Source organism: Microcebus murinus, chromosome X, assembly GCF_040939455.1.
Source record: "Microcebus murinus isolate Inina chromosome X, M.murinus_Inina_mat1.0, whole genome shotgun sequence".
NCBI lineage: Eukaryota > Metazoa > Chordata > Mammalia > Primates > Cheirogaleidae > Microcebus > Microcebus murinus.
In genome coordinates this window covers 8,473,786-8,496,686 of record NC_134136.1, presented here as the reverse complement: position 1 = coordinate 8,496,686, position 22,901 = coordinate 8,473,786, and the positions used below count along the sequence as shown (strand labels likewise).

Genomic DNA, 22,901 nt, shown 5'->3' with positions numbered 1-22,901 from the left:
CACCTAGCATTTGATGATACTGTCTCAATTTTTTCCTAAATTTTTTCATGTATGTACGTCTTATTTTTCTTCCAGAAATCCAGGGGTTAATGTCAAAAGGGCAAGGTTCATCAGGCAGCTGCTTCACTGTTGCCTAGCAACCATTAGGGGCAGCTGAGAATTACTGCAGAGGCCTTTGTGGGAAGATGGTCTGACCCAACCATCAGGACAGAGCAAAGAGCAAATGAAGTAATATATTTAAAAGCCCCTTATTAATTATAAAAACAGAGTTTGATTCTGTCGTACAGAATATAATATTCTTTTTTACTTTCCTATTATACGAGGAATTTAAATTTGCTTGAAGAAATTTCAGCTCCTGTTTGCTCCCCTCTCTTCCACAGTGGTTTGGTCCTGCTTCTTAGAACAGCATCCCCTTTCCGTCAATCCTCCACAGTGGTCTGATCCTGTCTCACAGACTACTAGGCCCTTTATGTTCTTACTCTTCCCTCTTCTTCTTTTCCGTCCCTACCCCAGATTGGTTCAATAGTGCCTTATAGAAAAAGCATCCCTGTTCGGTTCCCTATACACCTCAGTGGTTTGATCCTGTCTGGAGAGCATCAGCATCTTTCCCCCTCCTGTCTCACACCAATGATTTGATCCTGCGTCATTGAGCATCAGTTTCTGTTAGCCCCTCCCCCGGGGTCCACAGTGGTTTGATCCTACCTCTCGGACTATTAGGTCCTTCCTGATTCCCCCTCCAGCATCACCACCACAAATGGTATGGTCCTTAGCATCAGGTCCTTTTTTGTCCCCCCACTGGTCTTCTAAGCAGATTGAAGCAGCTTCATCTCATTTCTGATTCATCCTGATCCCTTCAGTGGCTTGCTCCTGCATTAGCAATGGAAAACTGGCCCAAATGGGTTTAAAATGGTCAGAAGTTGATCCTGATCAGTTCAAATCTATTTTGCCCAGTTGAAATCAATTCTGCAGAGCTGGAGCCTGAGATCGGTAAATCCAGGAAGAGCTGAAGACTATGCTGATACGAGCCAAAGCAAGGAATCAGGTACTTAAAGAAGTTGGAACTGAGCTGAGAACTAGGAAAGAAAACAGATTAAGGTAACAGGGAAATACAGGAGCCAGGGTTGGTTGAGGAGGTTCAAAAGAGGTTAGTTGCACCCAAAGTTATTTTTTTTTCTTTTTTTTTTGAGAGGTGAGAGGCCATTTTGACAAGGTAATGCAGGGTTTGGGGGCTCTGCCTTGGTTTGTCTGGAAAGCAGTATAGGAGCTGACATCATCTAGTAGCCCCATCTGGCTGGAGCTGAGGCTCTGCAATCCAGCCCCTGGGGCCATTCTTTGTGTTTGGCCTCGCCTCAGGCTGAAATTAATAGACTCTCAAACCATGAATGACCACCTTCCCATCTCTTTAACTGTGGATAGTCATGATGCTATTTAGCTGTTTAGGGTTGTTATTTAGGTTAGAAGAAGGGACTAGTATATCTTAAAGAAAAGAGCTAATTACAATGGGTAAGGCATGAAGTGAATGAGTCAGTTAAGTTAATTAGGATTGAGTTGAGGCATTTACCTTGCAATGTTTTAGAGAGATGTGTGGGAGAAGGCAGTAGATTGAGAACAGTATCTAATCTGTCATCTGTGGGACTGGCTATCTCCTTGTTATTTGTGGGCTGGTGTAGAAATTGGCCTGTGTTGTCTGGATTTCTCCCAGGTTGTTGTCTTTTCTGTACTTTGTGGAGACTGCAGTGTAAAGGGTAGGGGCTGAAAAACATAGAAGATGAAAAATAAAAATTTCATAGACTGCAGCATTTCTAATTTGTGTAAAATCTCTGCAGTGGGACAGTGGGCAGGCCAGATGCTTTGATGACGAGTGACATAATGCTGCAAAATTGAGGGTGGGGTTGGAGCTCTGTTTGGTGCAGTATGTCTCAACATCTTTTCTGCGGATGGATGAGGCTCTGTGACTGTTTACCTGTAAGGTAAAAAAGAAAGGTTTCCTAGCATGGAAGAATAACTTTGCTGCCTGGGAGGAAAACTGATTCTTTTGTGAAAAAACTTGGTTTAGGAGCCAGTGAGTTGAGAGATGTCTTTTAGGAAGATGGCTTCAGTTAGCCACTGCCTATTTCTTGACAAGGAGGATGGCGGCCATTTTAGTCAAGACAGTTGAATGGCACTTCCAAATGTTGAGGTGGAAAAAAAAATTAGAACATTTGGAGTCAGATAACCTAGGTTTTGAGTCCTGGTTCTTCTATTTGCTATGTGGACCTTAAGCAAATTATCTAACCTCCCATAGACTTGTTTTCCTTATTTGTAAAATAAAGTTAGTATCATCTGTTCTAAAGATAAAAAGCTTAGGGTTTAATGTCTTTTGGAGCAAAGTAGCTGCCATTTAACATTAAACTAGGTTGTGTGGCAGGGATTATTTTTGTGTATGTGTGGGGATATAAAACATAATTTAGCTTAAGAAAGATGATTTCTTTTTACATTATTCAGCAATGTTTGTTCCAAATGAAGCTACCTAACTGTTCTGAGGAGCCAAGGATAAATTGTTCATTGTAGAACTTTATAAACTATAAAGTATAATGTAGATGTGGGCACTTGTTATTTTTATAATATGTTGATTATCATTAAAGTGGCACTTAGCAAAGCCACAGCATAAAATGTTTTCCATTGTTGCAGACTCACAGATTTCTCTGGTTCCAGATTCAGTTCTTGCCTTATTTCATCCTGGACCTGTGGCCACCAGAAGTCCTGAGATGTGGTATGGAGCATCCGTAAATCACAGTGACCCAAAGGAGGGGTGGTGAGATGTCGGGGGCGGGGGGGGGGGTCATGTCAGGGATATAGGGTGGGGTATTGCAACCTGTCCTTCAGCCTAAACATCTTAAAATTATTTTGTTGCAAGGCAAGCCTGGATAATCTCACCTGGATCTTCCCTGAAAACAGCAGGATCAGGTAATGGTATAACAGGAAGAGCAATGATATGGGCCTTCAGGAATGTGGAGATCCTGATTCTGCCATTCATAGATGAGGGGGACAGGAGACATGGCAGGCTCAGCTTTAAAAAATTAAATTTTAATATATTTGTGACCATAATATCCCCTCAGGGAGCTGCATCCTATACTCAGAGTTGTGGGCTGGGAAATGTGGCCTTTTTTTTTTTTTTTGATAGGGTCATTTGACTAATAGATGCAGATAGGTGATGCTTATAGTATGCTTGTATTATAGCAAGGAACATGACAAAGATTTTTATTTTTATAACATCCTAGTGAGCAAGATGGAATAAACGTGAGCTGGAATATCATTCCTTTAGTTGGATTCTAAAAGGTTTTTTAAAATACTACTTTTATTGAGCATTTACTATGTGCCAGGCATTGTGCTAAGTACTTTATATGCACTAATCATTAAATCCTTAAAACAGCCCCAGGAGCTGTGTATTATTAGCTCCATCATACAGATGAGGAAAACCATTTACAAAGGGTGCTAATTATTGATTCTATGTTTCCCTGAAGTAGTAATTCTTAAGATCTGTAAGGGATAAGGGCACATTCTCTGGAAGATTTATCAGAATTAATTTAATGGAATTATTATCCATTACTGTATAATGGTTTTTACAGACCACACAGGCTTCCTCCTCATTTTAGTTTTGCTCTTAAGAGGCCTACCCATCCTTTGGTATCTATCTCTGATGTTTTGTGAGCTACTTTGATCAATGTAAATGGGTGGTGGGAAGGTATCTCAGATGTATTGAGATAGGAAAAGGGTTGTGTTTCATTATTGCAAAGAGAGGCCCTTGCTGCTAGCTGTACTCTCTGGTTTTGACTCTGTCTTTGTTTCAACATTTTAATTAATGGCTTGGATGGAGATGTAAAAAAGTATACTCATCAAGTGTTAAAAGAGAACTGTAATGGGAAGGTAAGTATATGTGCTGGATGACAGAACCAGGAATCCAAGAAGAATTTACCAGACTGCAAAGACGGTCAAAAAACAACAAAATAAATTTGATAAGAATAAATGTGGCATCTTGCATTAGTTTCATAAAGCAAACAGAAAACGTTTAAAAACTAGTAACTTGGAGGGCAGGAAAAATATTAAAAAAATTAGCAACTCTACAGGATGAGTCCATGTTCAACATGGCTGCCATGTTTATGAAACTTTGGCATGGCTGCCAAAGTTTATGAAAACTCAGGCTGTGTTAATAGTAGTATAGAGTCTAGTATGCAGCAGGTGATTATTCTACTTGTTTCTTAGTTGGTAGAACCATACCTCAAGTATTGTGCTCAGTTATGGCAGTTATCTTTTAAGGAGGGACAGAGACAAAATAGAGGTTAAGTAAAGAAGCCTGGAGGATGGAGTGGGACATAATTGCTGTCTTCCAGTATCTACAGGGTTGCCATGAGAAATAGGATTTTATCTGTACAGTTTGACCCTAAGGAACAGAATTAGGATTATTGGGAGGAAGTTCCAGCAGAGCTGACTGAAGATGAAATGGGCTGGATTAGAAGGGACTGAGAGCTGGAACCCATTCTACTAAGTGAAGTATCCCAAGAATGGAAAAACAAGCACCACATGTACTCACCAGCAAATTGTTATTAATGGATCAACACCTAAGTGGACATATAGGAATAACATTTATTATCGAGCATAAGGCAGATGGGAGGGAGGGGATGGGTATATACACACATAATGAGTGTGATGAGCACCAACTGGGGCATGGACACACTTGAAGCTCTGACTCGAGGGGGGAGGGGGGCAATGGCAAGATACATAACCTAAACATTTGTACCCCAATAATATACTGAAAAAATTAAATTAAATTGAAAAAAGAGAAGGGACTGAATTTTCTATCATAGTATTCATTTAAGCAGAAGCTGGCTAACTACATGTTAGGGCTTGAAGTTTGCTAGAAAACCTCAAATGCAGCCTTAATTGCTACAGTTCAGCAGATTAAGAATATCCATTTGCATTTCTTGAATGTTTTTTGTGTGGCTGATAGAGGGGGTGCTGTTCAGAAAGTAGACGTGTAGGTAGGGTGGGCCTTCATAATAATTAGTGAATCCAAAGAAATGCTCATATGGCCCAGCCAAGGATGACACTGAAGGAAGGAAACATTTACTAAATACCTAGAATATGCCTGTTGATTTTACACACATTATTTCTTAATTTTCACAACAGTCAGGTGAATTATGTATTATTAGCCTTTCTTTTACAAATGAGAAAACAGGCTCAGAGACATTAAGTGACTTGCCCAAGGTCACGAAGCTAGTAAGTGACCTTGGAGGAAGATGTGAGAACTCTCTGTAGGGAGATATGTCACAGAATTTCTATTATACTTTTACCTGATCACTTCTCCAGTTGAGTCAAGAGCTGGTATTGCCAGAGGCGAGTCAGGACTATGTGGACAAGTGCGTCATGCTGGGCTGGGTGCCTGGAGTAGATGAGAATATCATGAAGATATATGATCAGCCTCCAGTCCAGCAGGTCCTGGAGGATGGTGTTGGAATGCAGCTGAGCTATTACACAGGCTAAATGGCATGACTGTTTATTCATAATGTCTGTACCTTATACAGAACACTGTCTTCCATAGACCCTGAGAATGGCACAGCTGTAAGAGGCCATAGAGATCTTTTTTTAAAAATCAGGAAACTGTGGTGCAGAGAGGGGAAGGGACTCCTCCTGCTTCTTCCACATAATAATTTTGCCCCTGATATTGCCAGGGATTTATTTATTTAAAAATGTAATGTAGCAAGTTTAGGGTTAGAGCTTCTAAGAGCAGATTTGTTTTTCAGGAAGGACCAATTCCCCAGTAAAACTTGCTACTCTGTTTTAGAGCTACAAGGTAGATATGTAGTGTTCTGGTTTCTTCCCCCCGCCCCCAACAATATTCTGGAAGGAAGTATAAAAAATAGAAAGAGCATAAGCTTTAGAGTCAGACAGATTGGGTTCAATTTCTTTACTGCAACCCGGGGAAAACTCTTTAATGTCTCTTAGCCTCAGATTCTTCATTTGTGAAAATGGGAATAATAGTTTGATTACACCTATGTGGAATTTGGGATTCTTGTGGAAAATTCACTTGGAGAGATCTAGGGAGGGCTGAAGCTCAGGAGAATGACCCCATCTGGATATAGAGATTTGAGAACCAATAGTTAAGGGGAAGGTGTGTACAGCCATGAGCACGGATGGCATTGCCTAGGCTGAGAGATCTCTTCCACATGAGAGTCCTCTAGCTATTTGAGGTTGATAGTCATGTTATCCAGATTATTCAGTTCTCCAGGTTTGACATCCTTAGATGTTAGCCTCTAGTTTTAACATCTTTGATAATTCTGCATTTGTCTTGGATTCCAGCCTCTTCATCAACTGAATTGTCCTTTTGAGGATACATCACATTTTAGTTTTGTCGTACTTGAGGTATGTGCTCTAAAGCTAAATATATTAATAGTACTCCCGATGTGGTGTGGAGTTAGAGCAAGATCATCACCTCCTTCATTCTAGACATTATACTTTTATTGATGTGGCCTAAGATTGTATTCGTTCATTTCTGGTCTCCATGTCTACCACTGACTCCTATTATGTACATAGTTGACTACACCTCCTAAGTCTTTTAGCAGGTACTACCATATTATTGATGCCCAATCATTATTGTTAAATAGTGATTATATGTGGCAGTGAGTCTTAAACTTTAGTGTGTAAACACTTCACCTGTGAAGCTTGTTACAGTAAAGATTCTGGGCACCCATTTGCCAATATTCTGATTCAATAGGTCTTCAGTAGGACCCAGGAATCTTTGTTTTAACAAGCACTTCAGATGATTCTGATGCAGGTTGTTCTTGACCATGGTCTGAGAAATACTGTTCTGTGTTATGGAGAGAACTGCATCCTACCTGTCTTTGTCTCTGGCAGTCATTTGGCCTTTAGCCCCATGCTATCCTGCTTCACTGAGGAATGCAGCCATGAAGTGGCTTTAGGATATCACCAGCCCCATCTCTTCTCCTGATATCCAACACCTAGATTTAATGAAAAAGGTAAGACTTTTTTCCTTGCTTTTCCTTTTTTTTTTTTTCTTGAAGTTTCTTAGATACTCTGGAACTGATCTACTTGTATTTAGAAGGGCACTTCATTGAGAGCAGTTACAATACAGTGCTTAAGAGGTGAGGTTCACTGTATGATGATTGGTGGCTTCTTAGCTCCCAAAAAGATTTGCTGCACCATCTACCAAACTAGATTTCAAATGTATTAAAGAAGGTTTTTTTGGTTTTTGACTGGGTGCAGTGGCTCACACCTGTAATCCTAGCACTCTGGGAGACTGAGGTGGGAGGATTGCTTGAGGCCAGGAGTTCAAGACCAGCCTGAGAAACATAGCAAGGCCCTGTCTCCAAACAAACAATAGAAAAATTAGCCAGGCTTGGTAGTGTGTGGCTGTAGTCCCAGCTACTCATCAGGCTGAGACAAGAGGATCATTTGAGCCCAAGAGTTTGAGGTTGCAGCGATCTATGACACCACTGCACTCTAGCCTGGGCAACAGAGTGAGACCCTGACTGAAATTATTTTATTTTATTTTATTTTTGCAGAATACTAAAGAGTTAAAAAATAGAAGAAAATTTTGGTGAATCAACGATTGAATTATTTCCTCTTCGGATAGGTGTAAGTAATATATAATATCACAAAGGAAAAAATGTTATATATTTGCATAAATAGAAATGAAAATCTGTAAATCTAAAAACATGAACAAAATTAAAATATACATGATAACTGGAAAACAGTGCTACAATATGATAGATACAGTCAATTTTCATTTGTGGATTCCATATTTGCAAATTTGCCTGCTTGCTAAAATTTATTTATAAACCCAAGATCAATGATTGTGGCAAGGCTGGGCATGGTGGCTCATGCTTGTAATCCTAGCACTCTGGGAGGTCAAGGTGGGAGGATCACTTGAGCCCAGGAGTTTGAGACCAGCCTGAGAAGAGCAAGACCCTGTGTCTACAAAAAGATAGAAAAATTAGCTGGGCATGGTGGTGCATACCTGTAATCCCAGCTACCTGGGAGGCTGAGGCAGGGGGATCATTGAGCCCAGGAGTTTGAGGTTGCAGTTAGCTGTGATGATGCCACTGCACTCTAGCCAGGATGACAGAGCAAGACTCTCTCTCTCTCTCAAAAAAAAAAAAAATACTTGTGGCACTTTTGTGGTCATTTGCAGATATGAGCAGTGTGGCAAAAATTTGAATTGCCCACTGTGCAAGTTTCCAGCTGAGATCCAGTTCTGTCTTTTTGTTTCATCTCTCATATTGTAAATAAATGCTCTTTTCATGGTCTTTTTGGTGACAGATTTTTCACATTTCTATGCCTTTTTATTGGTAATTTTGCTGTTTATAATGGTGATTCAACTATCGTGCTAAATGCTGTCTAGTTTCTAAGCTGAAGAAGGCTGCAATGTGCCTTATGGAGAAACTATGTGTGTTAGATAAGCTTTTCTCAGGCATGAGTTATAGTGTTCTTGGCCATGATTTCAAAGGCAATGAATCAACAGTATATATTAAATAAAGTATATTTAAATGGAAACACACATAAACAAGGTTGTATATTGACTGGTTGATGAAAATGTGACCAAAGGCTCACAGGAACCTAACCATGTATTTCCCCAAGACCAATGGTTTAGTATTCCCTAACTCAATGCTTGCAGTGACTTTATAAAACCTATCAACTGAATAGCAAGAATAAACTATATATAATTATTATCTAACATGCTGACCATATCAAAGTACATGTAAGTTGGTAAGAGAAACAGCAAGATCTCAATCAAAAGTGGGCAAAGGAGACGTATAGGTGATTAACAGAATAGGAAGAACAAATCATGTATATTAACATTATTGAAAAACTGTCGTTTTGCTAGTACTCAAGGAAATCAAATCGAAGTAATAATGGCATGTCATTTTTGCTGCCTATCAAATTAGAGAAAAATAGAAAAGATAATACTCTATGCTGATGAGAGTGCAGTGAGGTAGTCATTCTTGTACACTGCCAGTGGATTAAATTGATATATAGTTTTTGGAAGTAGTTTGACGATATCTATCAACAGCTCTAAAAATGTTAATATCTTATGACTCAGAAATTCAACTTCTAAGAATGTCTCCCAAGGAAATGGAAATTCAGATAAAGATTCATGTACCTTCAATATAACATTATTTGTAAAAAAACAAGAATGGGAATAAAACCATAAATGCCCCCAAATAGAGTAACAAATATATTATGGATGAAAACAGGATGGAAGACTTATAAAACCATTAAATTTTTTTGAGACAGGGTCTCACTCCATTGCTTGGGCTAGAGTACAGCACATCATCATAGCTAAAAAATATTTTAAAGAAAAGGTAATGACATGGGAAAATATTCATGATTTAATTGAAATAAAGCAGATATAAGACATATATGATAAAAATTAAATTGTGCTAAATTCATATATACAAAAGGAAAATCAACCTGAAAACAAGTAAGTTTATTTTAAGAGTAAAGAATATTTCATTGTATATGTCTTTAATTTTTAACCAGGACCTAGAAAGTTAGGGGATTTCCTGACCTGCTGCTTGGTAACCATTACTTATCAAGTTGGGCATATTTTAGGAGGTTGGACAATAAGTTTTTTCAGAACAGAGAATTGAGTATTAATGGGTTGGACCAGACCAGGAGGAATAGAAGTTGGTATATCTCCCTCCCCTTCCTCTTTTCCCTCTCCCCCTCCTTCCTTCCCCTCACCTTTGGTAATGCAGAGAAAGGACAAATTCGGACTTGGGTGAAAAGAGGTAACATAGGCAGGATCTTGGAAGGCTTCAAGAAGAAGGTGACATTCAAACTGAGTCATGAAGGACATGTAGGATTCTTTTAGGTGGAAATGCAGAGTAGATCTTGAACTTTTTGGTTTCTAGATGCCAATGATGCCACCCTAGACTATAAAGGCAATGCCTTTGAAAAAATCACTGAGAATGATTTTTTTTTTGGGGGGGATGGCGTTACCAGAAATTTTCTAGTGCCTTTTCTCAGAGTTAAGGTAAGTTGTCATACTCTGATGCACTGATCTTGGAATCACTAGAGGATAGACACAAAAAATTTGAGAATTTAACCTCATTTTGATGACTCAGGTATGTAAAATGGAGAATGGATTAAAGGTGGTGGGGTGGTGGGGTGGTGGGGAGATATTGGGGATGGGAGAAAGGAACAAATATTTGATGAGTGCTTGCTAATTGTTACAGTTCTTATTTAATTTTGCTGAATGTACTTAACCTCATGAAGTAGGCAAGTATTCTGACTTTGCAAATGAGAAGTAATAAAGGCCTAAAGGAGGGTGGGGTAGTGGAGGTGGTGAGGAGTAGATGTATGTAACTTCCATTTTGGAAACAAAATTGAAAACAACAGTGGCAGGGGTGGAGGGATTGTTAATAGACTTAACTGTAATATGCAAATAACTGCTGGGATTCTGCTTAGTTCACAGCTTTGTGCCAAAGTAGATGAAATAAAGACTATGACAGTGCACTGTAAACTGCAGACCACTGTGCCAGTGTGCAGAAGCTTTGAGTCTGAGCAGCTTGGGAGGATGGAGGTGGGATCTCAAAAGGAAGAGTATATTGGAAGGAAGATGAGATTCCCTAATTCTTCAAAACCTTCCCTGTGCCTGTCAGTTCACCATGCTCATTGCACTTCCTGTTTTCTTCTATTATAGTGTATAGGAACTCCATATATAAAAAAATATTTGTAATTGTATATACCATCTCTGGGAGGATACATAAGAAACTTTTAACCGTGATTACCTCCAGAGAAGGGAACTGGGTAGGAGTGGGAAGATCACTTACTTTCACTTTGGACCTTTTGAAGTGTGTATCGTATTACATGTGTTACCTACTTCAAAAAGAAAATTATAAAACAGATTAAAAGCAAAATAGGAAATCCTCATACTCCTCTAATACATTTCCATCTCCTGTGCTTTACTCACAGTATTTCCTTGGTGCGCTATGCCCTTACTTGTCTGTGAAGCTTTTCTCTGACCATTCTAACCCATATTCTAGCCCTTCTGACCACTTGGTGTGGGACCCAATGGGAAGAGGGAAATGGAGCAAGCAAGTATAGACTACTCTTGGAAAAGATTGGTGGAGAAAGGAAACATATAAGGTAAAGTGGGATGTTGGGGTCAAGAGAGGGTTTCTAATTTAGGTATTTCTTTATTCGTGACTAGGAGAGACTTTTGCACCTGTTTATAGATGGAGGCGAAAAAGCCTGGAGAGAGGGGAGAGAAGTTGAAGATAAAGAAAAGGGAGAGATTATGAACAGGCTTAACAAAACTATCAGCAATGTTGGGAAAAAGTTGCAAATGTGTGTGTTTCTAGAGAACTGTTTAGAAATGGTTCTGAAGGCCTGAAAAGCCCTACTATGCAAGGAACAAGATCCCAGAATAGGCATCTTTGTGGCCATTTTCAACAGAAGCTCTTCATAATTAGTGCTTTTGGTCTGCTGAGATCTATTGAGCATTCATTCATTCAACAAATGTTGAATGACTATTATGAGTAAGGCATAGCACAGGGCAGGGGTTGTATGACTTTATTAAATGTACTAACTTAACATTCACAAAGGGGAGAAAGTTTCTGTGAGAATAAGGGTGCTTAAATATAGATTTTGTGATGGATTAGGGTCTAAGTGTTGTGGATTCACACAGAGCTGATACAGTACTTGGTTCCTAGTAGGTGTTCAGTAAGTGTTTGTGACATAATTCGTTTATTGAGCACCTCCTATCAATCAAGCACTGTGCTAGGCTCTGGGACCACATAGATAAGTTAGACAAGGTCCTACTTTTTGAGTTACTTAGGTCTACTGATGGTTACAGTATGATGGTAAGTTTTATGACAGAGGTACAAGTAGGGATCGGAGAGAATCTAGCCCAGAAACAGAACCAGACTGTAGTGTATTAAGGGGGTAAAACTGGGAGGATAGTGAAGACAATGAATGTAGACTATTCTTTCAAAAAGTTTGGTTAGGAAGAAAAGGAGAGGGAGGGTAGCAAACACAGAGAGGCAAGGTTGAGGGACTGTTTTTATATGATGGGAGGTTTGAGCACATTGTTGTGCAGAGGAAAAAGAAACATTAGAGAAGGAAGGAGTGAAGATTCAGAAGTTAGGGTAGTGATTGATGGAAAGAGATCTCTGAGGATATAGGAGAGAAAGGTGACCAAGAACTCCTGAAAAAAAATATTGTGTGGCACGAAGAACTCTCCTGAAGCAGGAGAAAATGAATTTTTGGATGGCACCAGTTCAAAATGTGGTAAATTAAGAGTATGGAAAAGATGGGGATTGAAATAATAAATGCTAGGGCCTGGGCCAATCAGAGAAGATAATTAGGTTGGAGGACACTGATAAATCGGGAGAAAGCAAGAAACCCTGGGATAGGAGTAGCGTGGGTGAGGAAGCAAAAGCCCTTATTAGAAAAAGAAAGGTAGCCAGAGAGTGGAACATACAAATTTAAGATTTCAGAGGTGATGCAGTTTGGGGTGATGAAAAGCACCTGGATGTGGCCATGGGTGTGGATGAATAAGGTGTAGGAAAAGGTCACTGGAGTTGAGTCATTGAGGTGGGGCTCTATGGTTAATCCCCATGGATATTGAAGTCCCTTCCTTATGGTACAAAGACTTCCACCAGGAGCCAAATGTTCAATTTCTGTTTGGGAGAAACGAGGAAGTAAACAGATGTCAGTGATGAGACTCATTGGTAGGGGAATGTTAATTGTGTTAGTTGTCATTCATCTACCCTCCCAGTTAAAGAGGTAGGTAAGGGAAGATGTGCTATATATCTGTAAGTTTGGCTTCCCCTCCTTTAAGGGATTCTAAGGGAATTAGATGGCAGACTCGGGTTGTACATGGTGTTTGACCTGTGACTGTGGAGTCCAGCCTGCCCTAGTAGCACCAGCTGCGTAAAGGCTTAACCAGGAGGATAAGGCAGTTCAGTGTCTGTGGCTAGCCAGTAATACTCAACTCTTCACAAATAGTGAGAGATGTAGGGATAAGGAGGAATGGAATCACACAAAGAAGATGGAAACAGCATGTTCTGTAATTTCCCAGAAAGTGTGGTAAGCTGCCAATGAGTTGGGGAACCTGTGGCCTTCTGATTTCAAGATTGTTCTTTTTTAAGCACCAAAGGAGGCAAGAAAAGCTTCACCTTTCTCTGCTGCACCTTTTTAAATAAAAGGATTTGCTCTGTAAAATTTGGATTCACTCAAAAGACAGCACTTAAGGACATAGAAGGCCACAAGTGGCCTTAAGGCCATAGGTTCCCCACCCCTACAAGAACAGTATTGAGTAATAACATATGAAACAGTTTATCTCACTGATGTTGTGAGAGAAATGTCAGGCAGTGAGGCTAAATTTTCCTCGTGTCCCACAGAGCTTTTGAGGTATAATTTTAGTTACTAGTTGGCTCCAGAGTTTACATCCTGGTTGGGGAGGTATCCCAGAGGAAGAGTAGTGACAGCCATCTTGGAGGTACCTATGAAAAAAACCTGGAGAAAATAGGGAATAGCTTCAAGAAGCCCCAAGCTATCCTCTTTCACAGTAACAGCAGCAAGCAACAATAATAATATTGATGATGGCAGCAGCTAACACTTATATAGCACTTATCTTTCAGTACTTAAAATAATCCCGTGAGGTAGGTACTAATATCCCCATTTTCTTAAGAGAATGACACATCGTTACAATTCCCAGGATATATCCCCACCTACCCCGAGGATCTTACCCTTACTGTGGTGGGTCCTGGGTATGTAACAAAGAGGTAGAGGTTGATAGCTGGCTAAATCTTTGGAGATTATTTTGGCTACACGGTTTGGGAATCAGGTGTTGCTCTGAAGTGAACCTGACAGAGAGACACCTTCACAAAGGTTTTATAAAATCCAAAATTATAATTACATATATATGTTTGTAAACATAGATTATCTCTGGAAGGTAACACAAGGAATTTTTTAAAAATTTAATGTAATTAATTTTTTTATTTCAGCATATTACGGGGAACAAATATTTATGTTACATGTATTGTCCTTGCCCCACCTGAGTCAGAGCTTCAAGCATGCCCATCCCCCAAATGGTGCACATCGCACTTATTATGGGTGTATATATCCATCCCCTCCTCCCCCTCCCACCTGCCCGACACCTGATGAATGTTATTCCTCTATGTGCACTTAAGTGTGATCAGTTAACACCAATTTGCTGGTGAGTACATGTGGTGCTTGTTTTTCCATTCTTGGGATACTTCACTTACTAGCATGGGTTCCAGCTCTATCCAGGATAATACAAGGAACTTTTAACAATGTTTTCCTCTAGCAAAGTTAACTGACTTTAAAATTGTAATTATAACTGAACATGTTAGAATTGTTTACCATGTTCATGTATTACCTTTCAAAATCCAAAACAAAACCCGAAAACAGATAGTAAAAGAGAATAACTTTCTGAATGCTCTTCTGAAAATTCAATTTCCCCATCTTCCCATTTTCTCCTAAATGACACTGTAACATTTCCATACTCATAACAAGATTTCAAGTAGGGGAAGGAAACTTAAGAGGAGCTTATGGCTGCGATTTTTGCCATGTATTCTGAAAGGTCTTATTACATCTATAACATTCCAAATAGGGCCATAACAAACCTCAGAAGTGTACATTCTGTATTAATATTCCAAAATGAGAAAAAAGTAAACATTTGTCACTGTTTCAACCCATACCTTTAGTTAAAATGGGGTTATAGCTGGGTTTGTGTTCTGGTGGATGTTTGCTTTAACAAAAACATTCTATTTCAATTAGCCTGAGGGACCTAAATCTAAGAAAACCATCATGTAGATGTCTGGCCATTCAAAAGAGTTTTCTGCAGCCTTGGAATTCATTGAAAATTCTATTTTAATACTAGACTTCAACACACTCATGCCATATGTACTGGCTTAGTTATACCTGTGTCCCTTTATCTTTCCCAATGCCATCTTGCCTCATCCTCTCAATATCATATGCCAACCACCCTGAAAATGAAAATCTTTTTATAGTTTAACCTTCCTACACAGCCCAGAGCCTCTTTCTATTCCTAGCTCTCTATTCCCAGCTCACTCCCTCATTTCTGTTAGTCTGAGAGAACTGTTTATGATAGTTTAATTTCAAGGTGAATGAAAAAATCTCTAAGGTTACTCCCTCCTCTACAAGTCTTTGGTTCACTTGAAACAAGTATTTCACTTTCCAAAGGGCAAACCTACTTCTGTTGTCCTTCTTCCTATACATACCTTCCTTAGGATTTATGGTGTCAGTGGTTGAATATATAATACTTCTTTTCTTCCAGGGGCAGACCAGGAAATTCTCACTGCTTAGTCCAAAGAAATGGATTGTCACATTAACAGTGAAATGTCTAATCTCAAAGAGGCTGAAGTTTTTGGGTGAAGGCCTTTCTAGTGTCCCTCACATCCATCTTCCCTTATAAACAGCTATTCTTCTCCTGCCATAAAGTGAGGAATGGACTAACAAAACAGAAACTTCATCATTCTTGTGAAGCCTCACTTGATATCCCTCTACATCCCAATATTACCCTTGAACTTTTGAGGTTACCTGCCAGAGCAGGCTTGCTCAATCTGGTTACTATGGAGATTACAGCCACATTGTTAACAAGACCTCCAATATGTGGGTGATTTAAAGCCACCATACTCTTGAACTAGCGGGTCCTTCTGGCTCTGGGTCCCAGATTGAAGACTTCACTACATGTATTTGTGCTGCCCCTAAACTAATTGCTCTGACCTCAGAATTAAGTTGAGAATTCTTGGAAAATCAAACCCTTGTGCTTTGCCTTAAGGAAAATATCTGTCTCCCTTATTACATTAAGTGCCTGATTTCCATTAATCACTTTCTTTCTTTTCCCCGGTGAAGATTAATACCATTTTAAAGGAAGATAAAGTCATATGGTCTGTAGTCCCAGTGCCAATAGCAAACCTTGGCTGATAAATAGTGGAAAACAAAGGACAGGAAGAGCAGGTCTCTGTAGTAGATCTCTACCAACCAGGAAACTGTGCTCTAGGCCAGGGTCCTGAACTGTGAGCACCATTCCAACTCAGGTTTGCTTGGAAGGGATCCCTTGCTTGGAAGGATGGAATATCTTTTTTAAAAAAATAGAATTATCTCTGGCTTCTCTTCTAAACTGATGGCATGACAATGAAAGGGAGCAGTAGAAAGCTGTGGTAGGATCTGGAATGATGTTTTCTCTTCTTCCTAACTCCAAAGGTGATTCATATTTGTCCTAGCTTACAGAGTCTGCTTGGCTCCTGGTGTCAACCTTAATTGACAGCAACAGCAAAATCCCTTAGATGACTGAGACATGCCATCAGATGGAGGCTCTATGGGTCATCTAATTGACCTCATTCTTCTTTCTCCACCTCTAGCTCCCATGCAGGATTATACCTAAAACAAGCCTTAACCACTAAACTTGTCAGGACTTGTCAGGAAAGGCTCTAAGATTATTATTTCCATTTCCATCCAGGGAAACTGGAGTGCAAAAAGGCAAAGGCAACTCGGCTTTATTTGCCAGCCTGGCTGCACATGGGGTTAGGCTTGGAATGTCAACTTCCCAGAAAACATACCTGGACAGAGAGGAAGCAGTTAAGATGAGAGACTGAGGACAGAATGGAGCCTTCAAATAGGTCACCTGAGTTGTGAAGCTTCTGGTATCTTCCTGGTATCTTCTATCTACATGAATATTTCACTTCTGACAAGATCTTCCTCCCCAAGACCCCTAGGCTCCCATTCACTTCTTACTCTTTGAGCTTGGGGGCAGAGGCTTTGAGTTGGGTGCCCACACATATACACACTGTCCTGATGCTGGCAGCTAGAAAGTCCTAGACAAGGGCTTTGTAGGACACCTTCGGTCATAGCCAGCCAAGGTGATTTTAATGTGGAAGTTTCTATGTCAGAAAAGCATTACATTTCTGATTACTGCTTTAGCATTCCAGCTAATTTTCAGTGTAGTCATTATGACTGTTAGTGGAACACAGTCGTCAAGGAAGGCAGCAAACTCTCAGGAGTTACCACATCGGGTCCTTTGGTCATGCCTGAGAGGTAATACAAGAGCTTTACAAGAGTGGTATGAAATCTAGTAGATGACCAACAGTATTGGCAGTAAGGCTGAGAGGTTACGGATTAGGGTGTATTTTTCTTCCTTTTTTTTTTTTTGCACATTTACATTGTTTTACTAGTTATGCAGAATATATTTTAAAATTTTAATAAGCAAAATGTTATATAAAAGGAAAAGATAAAATGAATGTTGGAAAATAGAACATTATTGTAAACACATAGGCAGAAAGGTAAAAGAGAAAAGGGAAAGGGAGGAAAGGAGAAAATACTAAAGGCTAACAAAGGAGAGAAAAGAGGAAGAAGACAGAAAATAGGAGAAAAAAAATTGAAATGAATAAGGAAACAAACATAAAAGACAAAAGAGGAGGAAATAATTTTAAAAAACTAAATGACTGAAAAAATACAAAGAAGGGGGCATGTCAAAGGAACATAGGTTCCTACCTGAAAAAACTCCCAATAGTCAAAGCTGGGACAATTGGAACAACAAAATAAATAATGTGGTACTAGATTCCAAACCATTTATTTGGCTATGTCCCCAGGAGGTGGACCTCAGTCTCTCCCATCCCAAGCATGAACTGGACTTAATGCTTGATTCCAAAAAGTAGGGTAAGGAAAAGGGAAAAGTAACTTTATAGTGAAGAAACTTGGCAAACTACCTCTGCCAGGTGATCAAGATTAACATCAATAGTGATAAATCATGTTCATACTAGGTACCTTGTTTTGATGTGATGAGATCAGCACTTCACCGCTGTTGTTTTCCTCTCCAAAATATATTACCTCAGTATAATCATGAGTAAACCATTGGAAAAAATCCCAATTTAGGGACATTCTGCTCCTTAAAACTGTCAAGGTCATCAAAAACAAGGAAAGTCTGAGAAACTGTACAAGCCAAGAGGAGCCTAAGGAGACATGACAACTAAATGTAGTATGGTATTCTGGATGGGACCCTGAAACAGAAAAAGGACATTAGGTAAAAACTAAAAAAATATAAAGAATGGACTTTAGTTAAAAATTATGTATCAGAATTGGTTTATTAATTGTAACAAATGTACCATTCTAATGTCAGATGTTAATAACAGGGAAAATTGGGTGTTGAATATATCTTTGCAATTTTTCCATAATTCTGAAACTATTCAAAAATAAAAATATTTTAAAAGCTAAAAGAAGACAAAAGACAAAAAGAAAAGATGACACACTTAAATAAGCAAGGGGAGAGAATAAGATTTTAAAGAATTAAAGAAACTGTACAGCAAAAAGGGAAAACTTTAAAAGAAAAAATAAATAAAAGCCCTAAATTCCAAAAATTCTCAACAACCCCCCTAAAAAACACAAAAGCATAATTAAAACCCCAAACCCAGGAAAGAATGAAAGTATGGAAAAGACTAATATAAAAAAGAAAAAAAGCAAACAGACAAAGCACTAAAAATCTGGAAGTGAAAAATTAAAAATAAAGACTTCAAACAAAAAACAAAACAAACACCAAAAACCCCACCAAACAACAATACAAAAAAATTGCCCAAAACCACAAAAAATTAAAACAAATCCCTTTAAACACGAAAGGAAACAGCTCTAAAAACACAACCAAAAAAAAAAAAAAGAAGAAGAAGAAAGAAAAGGGCAAAAAGTGGGAAAGGAAAGAGAAAACATCATCAACAGCAACAAAGAAAAAAATACTCAAAAAATATTAATAAAAGTATAATAAGAAAAAACTCCCAACAACAAAAAGCATAAGAGAAAGAAAAAAGCTTAACAAAGGAAAGGGAAAAAAGCAATAGGTTAAAAAAAGTTTGGGAAAGATAAGAAGAGATCTGTTTTTTGGGGGGTAGGTACATGGAGTGGGATAAAAGTACCCACAAAATGTGGCTGTCCATAGCACCCTTTGGGAGCTGTTGGAAGGCTTGCAAAAGGCATGTTATTGTAACATAGGCAGACAGGCATTTAAGTGGCTCATTACGACCATATTAACTTTTTCCCATGTGAGTCTGGGAAGCTGACTATTTTACCCAGAGCCCCTGAGCCCTGTTTCTTTTACCAAGGTTCGAGAGATAAACATCTATGGATAGACCAGGTCTAAGATCTGTATGGGGCTTGTGCTTGTCCAGATAGAGATACTGATTTCTTTTTTAAAGGTTATTTATTATGAATGAAGGCAGTTTCTGGCTGGGCCACAGCTAAGTGACTACTATGTAGTTCCTCCCAGTACTCTGCTGAGTCAGGGCCCTGGAAGTTGCTAACCACCAACCTACCCAAGAGCCAGAAGGCAGTCTTTGCCATCTGTTTAAAAAACAAACAAACCTGTTATTCCTGCCTACTTAAAGGGGTGCAGAAATGGAGACAAACAGCCAGAATCCCAAATAGCAGTAATCCCAGTCAAAATTACACATAGCAGGAATCTCAAAGGTATTTGGGTTTGGCTTTGGAATATATTATGTGGTGCTTTAGGTTAGTATTATTTGCTCTACCTTTAAGACTATTTGGCTTGAGATAATGCCAAAATCCATTTAGATGATCAGATTGGATCTTCTTTTTCTTTTTTATTTCAGCATATTACGGGGACACAAATGTTTAGGTTTCATGTATTGCCCTTGCCCCACCCAAGTCAGAGCTTCAAGTGTGTCCATCCTCCAGATGGTGCACATTGCACTCATTATGTGTGTATATACCTATCTCCTTCTCCCCCTCCCATCTGCCCGACACCCGATGAATGTTATTCCTATATGTGCACTTAGGTGTTGATCAGTTAATACCAATTTGATGGTGAGTACATGTGGTGCTTGTTTTTCCATTCTTGGGAGATCTTGATTAAGTGGTAGAGGGTGCTGGCTAAGATGAAACGTTTGTCTTGTCCTAGATAATCCATAAATTAAATCATCTCAATGAGGATCATTGAAAGTTTGATGATAATGATACATGGGTGTGTATTTTGATACACAGATTCACTCCTTTGGCCTTAATCTCACAAGAGGTGGTAGCAACAGGTGGCTACAGTGATAGGACTGTTGGGACACTTATCTCCCACAAATCCACATCAGACCTTTATACTCCTAGTAACCCTGTAATTCTTCTGGGTCCTGGATCCTGGTGCTTTTCGGTCCTGGGTGCCAGGGTGGCTATGCTGGGGGCAGATAGTACATACCACAATGTCATTGTCCCCCTTATGGATCATACCTAGAAACTGAGTTAACATGAACACAGATTAAAATGTGGACCCAAAGAAGGATTATGAGATCTATAATATAGTTCTAGGATTTATTCCTGACTCAATCCCATATGAACCAAGTGATCTTGGGCAAGTCACTTTTCACCTCTCTAAGCTTCTTCTATACAGTGTGCCTACTTCACAGAAATTGAATGGATTTTTTTCCTCATGATGAAAATTTGAATTATGCCACAAATGAGAAATATAAATATATAGAAGAGCTAGTGCCTATTAAATCAGGGTATTACAGTAATTTGAAGTTACCGTAACAAAAAACAAGATGAGGTATTGATTACAAACCAATTTGTTTCTCTATGTTCTGCCCATGTGATTCTTTCCTTTTCTAGTTTGCCTTCCACCTTACATCCTGGCCAAACTAGTCTCTTTCTCCAGCTCCTGGGCTCAAGTGTTCGATCCTCCTGCCTCAGCTGCCCAAGTTGCTGGGACTACAGGCACACTCCACCATGCCTGGCTCAAACCAGTCTCTTTCTAATGCATTGTTCACTATATAACACTTCTTTGGCATATACAGTAGTTACAAAAACTCTTAGGGTCAGAAGAGACTTTGGATTGAGTGGTGATATCCTGCATAATGACAGGGAATTGGACTAGACTAGTGATCCAAGACTTATGGTTTTCACATAGCAAATATTTTTCCAAGAATCTTGAGGTGTCACATAAGGCTGTAATTTATTGTTTTTTTAATTAAGGACATTATAAAACAACAATTACTTTCTGTGATTATCATTTCATAAAAGAAAGGATATTTTAACATCAAAAAGTATTAATAGGACAATCTCAAAATTCAAAGTAGTTTAAAATTTTTAACTTTGTAAAACAATCACTACATAGTCTTTGTTTTTCTCATTTTTCTTTTGGACCAGTCAAATGTTCATTATGAACTGACATTTAGGAACCATCCCACTAGATCTGGGTTCTAGTCTTGACTATGCCACTAACTTACTATGTGATTTTGTTCATGTTTCTTCCCGATTTGGGGGCTCAGTTTTCTCATCTTTAGAATGGGGACGATTAGATTAGATGAAATCCAAGGCCTTTCCCAGCTCTAATGTTGAGGATGTTGTGATTTCTGGAGATTCTTTCCAGTCCTTGGAATCTGAATTTGTGCTGAAAAAAGGAATTTACTTCCAATTACAGAACCCCAAATCAAGTAGCAGGCACTTCACATTCCTGGCATGCACATAACAGAGAGCATTCGCACCAGCCATAATACAAAACATCAGGCTTTTCCCTTTTTATATTCTTTACATTTTTTGAGGGGGGTTAATTCTTTGAGATCAAGTTGTTATTGCTCTAATATTTCCTAAAATCACTGCTTTCTCCTGTTTTATTTCACTTTTGCCCCCAAATCATGCAAACTCAAAGCCTCCAGGCCTTCCTCTGGCGTGTGTGTCTGTTTGGGCTTGGTTACTATAGAAAGATTTTTACTTCTTGTCTTTTTCTTCTCCCTTCTGCCCAATCCCCTAATATGTACTTTCCATGAATCCTTCCCTATTTATTTTTTCTTTCTTTTTTTCCCCCCTTTCAGACAGAAAGCATGACCTCAGCTGTTGGCATGGTCCATAAATGGCATTATCTGAATTCTTGGCAAAATCCCAATTGGGGAATGTTGAGTTGCAGTTGGTTCTAGGTAGCTGGAGGAAATATAAAATTAATTAGCAACATAATTTTGGGCTTTACCTGCCTTGTAAAAGTGCACTAGTGTTTGTACTAGAAAGCGCTTTCTGGCCAAAATCCTACTCTGCTGTTTTAAGAAGACTTGGAGTTTAAATGAGACATTTTGAACAAAGTGGTCATTTTATTGGCAACCCCAGCTTCGCTAGTCCTGGGCAAGAAATACAAGAGCAAATTCAGGACTTCAAGGCTACTGTCTTGGAGTTTAAGGAGAGTTCAGTCTTCACTTGTCTTAAGAGACCCTAGGTCTCCAAAGATGAAGTCCTTTTCCTTGCCTCCACGTCTGCCTCCAGTGGCTCTCTTCATAGATTGTTTTCTTGGCATCTCTTCGTGTGACATCTGAAGAGTGGGTCACTGAAAAAAAAAACATGGCATTCAAGAGGGAACCCAAATTATAGCGGTTTTCAAAAATTTGATTTATTTAAAAATAAGCCAAAATGATACAATCCAAAATTCAAATTGGATTCAATTCCTCTGGTTGTTCACTATTAAGGGTTGATGCATTGTTTTGTCTCTGGGAAGGCCTGAACTGAGGCCATTTCCTTGTGATCCACAGCTTGCCCACCCCCCTGCCTGCCTCCCCACCCCAGCTTTCTTCATTGCCCGAGAGCTGAGCCTTCACAGCCTGGGGTAGTGGGAGTGTGGCACAGTGCACTTGTGGATTCTTCCAGCTGTACTCTCACTGGGGAAAATCAACTTTGAAGTGAAGCTGGGGGCTTGCCAGGAAACTGAAAAGGGGTTATTAAAAATGGTATTTTTCAAACCACGAGTGATGTTTTGCTTGCAGAGGGTAACAGGTTACTTGGAATCTGAACTGCTTTGGGTTTTGGATTAAATTGCAAAGTTGGCTGAGATTTCAGACCCCCAGGGTCTTGAGGGCTGAGGGCACAACTGAAAGCATATT

The 22,901-nt window shown here is 39.2% G+C and overlaps 1 long non-coding RNA gene across 4 annotated transcripts in view; it reads left to right on the top strand.

The window, feature by feature from the left end:
• Positions 1-723: 723 nt before the first annotated feature.
• The window catches only part of LOC105866151 (uncharacterized), a 75,555-nt gene continuing 53,377 nt past the window's right edge, over positions 724-22,901 (top strand). For 2 of the 4 annotated variants that reach the window (XR_012915993.1, XR_012915991.1), the window contains exons 1-4: positions 725-1,042; positions 2,671-2,752; positions 2,897-7,013; positions 7,560-7,632. This is a non-coding gene — a long non-coding RNA (uncharacterized LOC105866151). Of the gene's footprint in view, positions 1,043-2,670; positions 2,753-2,896; positions 7,014-7,559; positions 7,633-22,901 lie in introns of all 4 variants that reach the window. The other 2 variants (XR_012915992.1, XR_012915994.1) reach the window with 2 other exon arrangements.